Source organism: Somniosus microcephalus, unplaced genomic scaffold (assembly GCF_052327205.1).
Source record: "Somniosus microcephalus isolate GS21.2 unplaced genomic scaffold, FLI_Smic_1.0 unresolved_chr5, whole genome shotgun sequence".
NCBI classification, from domain to species: Eukaryota; Metazoa; Chordata; class Chondrichthyes; order Squaliformes; family Somniosidae; genus Somniosus; species Somniosus microcephalus.
The window spans coordinates 12,824,564-12,827,063 of NW_028225183.1; the positions used below are offsets into that span (position 1 = coordinate 12,824,564).

The 2,500-nt window shown below is 50.0% G+C and overlaps 1 pseudogene; it reads left to right on the forward strand.

Annotated features, from left to right (window-relative positions):
• Positions 1-2,500, forward strand: part of LOC147087537 (28S ribosomal RNA) — an 8,290-nt pseudogene that overhangs the window by 3,134 nt on the left and 2,656 nt on the right.

Genomic DNA, 2,500 nt, shown 5'->3' on the forward strand with positions numbered 1-2,500 from the left:
CTTCGAACAAGGGAATAAAGAACGCGGCCAAAGTAGCCGGCGAATCAGACCAAGGTATAACATCCGAGATGGTTACCTTCATTGAGGAAGTAACGCTCGAGCCTATGCACGACAGGTCATCAGTAAAAGAAGTGATAATCCACTATCCCATTGATGGGTTGTTCTGCAGGACATGCAACACTCTCCCCTCCTCCGTTGGCTTATTCAACAAACATATGACCAAGGTGCATCAGGTCAAGAACATCAGGACCAGATGTTCACGCTGTAACAAAACAGGAGAGTACCACGCTATCTCCTGTCATTACCCCAAATGTAAAGGGGAGAGGCAACCAATTCCAGCTGGTGCCCATAAGTGCAGCGAATGTGAACTTCGGTTCACCACAAAGGCGGGGCTAGGCCAGCACGAGAGGCACAGACACCCAGCCTCGAGGAACGAGAAACGCCTCCAAACACTAGTAGGCAAGTCTAAGCCAGGGAGGAGGGACTATGCATGGTCTGAGGAGGAGGCCGCACTCCTCAGAGAGCTGGAGATGAGATTTGAAGGATGCAGGTACATCAATAAGGAAATTGCAACCATCCTAACAACAAAAACCGCAAAACATATCTCGGAAAAGTGCAGAATCCGGCGGCACACCCACGTAGTGGCCGAATTGACAACCAGTGATGCTGCCGCAGAGCATCAACCTGAGATCGAACCAGAGGGGGAGCCCAGCAACCCCGGCGAGGCAACCCCGCATCCAGGGAGAGCTTTCAGACCTCCGGCGGCCATCCCCACGCATAGGGACGTAGATGACCAACTTACCCAAGCCGAGGAACTCCTGGATGACGTGAAGGACCCAGAAAGACGATCTCAGGGACTGGGGATAATGGAATGTATCACGGTACAACTGATGACCAGGGGCGAACACCCCAAAACGAGCAAAGAACCTCCCGGGAGTAGGAAAGCAAAAAAGAGGCACGATAACCACAAACCAAATACGGGAGCAAGGAAAAGGTGGGCACGGCGCAAAGCCATCTTTAAAACAACCCAGCAACTCTACAAATCAAATAGGCGCCAGCTTGCTCGCCAGATCATGGGGGCGCCGTCGGCACTAACTTGTCCTCTACCCAGAGAGGAGCTAGAAAAATGCTTTCGAGAAAAGCTCTCGAAGCCCAACAATAAGGCGAACCTAAATAAGTTCGCACCATACAATGGCCGGTTGGACGATGGGTCGCTGATGAAACCAATAGAGGAAGAGGAGGTAAGCAATGCCATTAAAGAGACAGATGAAGGGAGCGCGGCAGGACCAGATGGCGTAAAGTTGGCTGATATACAAGACATCCACGATGAGGGTGAAACAAGGCTACCTCGCCTCTTCTCTCTATGGTTAAAGTCAAGCTCGATTCCTGAGTCACTAAAAAAGAGTCGAACTGTCTTGATTCCTAAGTGCGAGGATCAAGAACGCCTGAAAGACATTGACAACTGGCGCCCAGTCACCATTGGTCCAATGCTGCTACGCCTATTCACTAAGATTATGGCGAAACGACTAAGTGAAACTGTCGAAATTAACCCGAGACAGAAGGGTTTTATAGCAGCAACTCCAGGTTGCAACGAGAATATCGCAGTACTGGAGAACATAATAAAGGGAGCAAAGAACAAGAGAAAGGACTTAGCAGTTGTCTTTGTTGATTTGGCGAAAGCGTTCGACTCGGTTGGGCACAAACTACTATCGAAAGCATTACAGAGAATGAGTCTACCCAGAGACTTCATTGCGTTGATTGAGGACCTGTACGTCAACAATACAACAGTAGTCGAAGGGAACAGAACTAAGACCACGGCAATAGACATTAAGAGAGGCGTCAAGCAAGGCGACCCACTCACCAATTCTATTCAACATAGCTTTGGATCCACTGATATGCTCCTTGGAGAAGGCCAACTCAGGGGTCTCCTTGCCCCTGGGGGACAGAAGAGTCAACTGCTCTGCTTTGGCCTTCGCAGATGACATTGCCCCTCTGAGTGACTCACATGTTGGGATGGATCGAAACCTGAAAGTACTCCAGGCCTTTTGTGACCATACAGGTCTAACGATTAACATCAACAAGACCAAAGGCTTCCACTTTACGACAAAAGGGAAGACCTTCCTATACAATCATGGCAAAGCCTGGAGACTCAGGGACACACCGATTGCATACATCCCCCCAGGAGAAACCGAGAAATACCTGGGTGCCCGGATCGACCCATGGGCAGGCGTGACAGAAGGAAACTGGGAAGAGAAGCTCAAAACCTGGGTTGAAGGACTCAGGGTAGCGGCTCTCCGACCCATGCAAAGGGTAGAGATACTGAAAACGCATGTCATCCCAAGGTTATATTTCCACTTGATCCTTTCCGAAGTGTCGCAGAACACACTCGTAAAACTGGACCACATAATCCGCAACTCCACAAAAGAATTCCTACACCTCCCACCTCACACTACGGATGGCATCCTGTACTGCAGTAACAGGAATGGCGGGCTCGGTATGC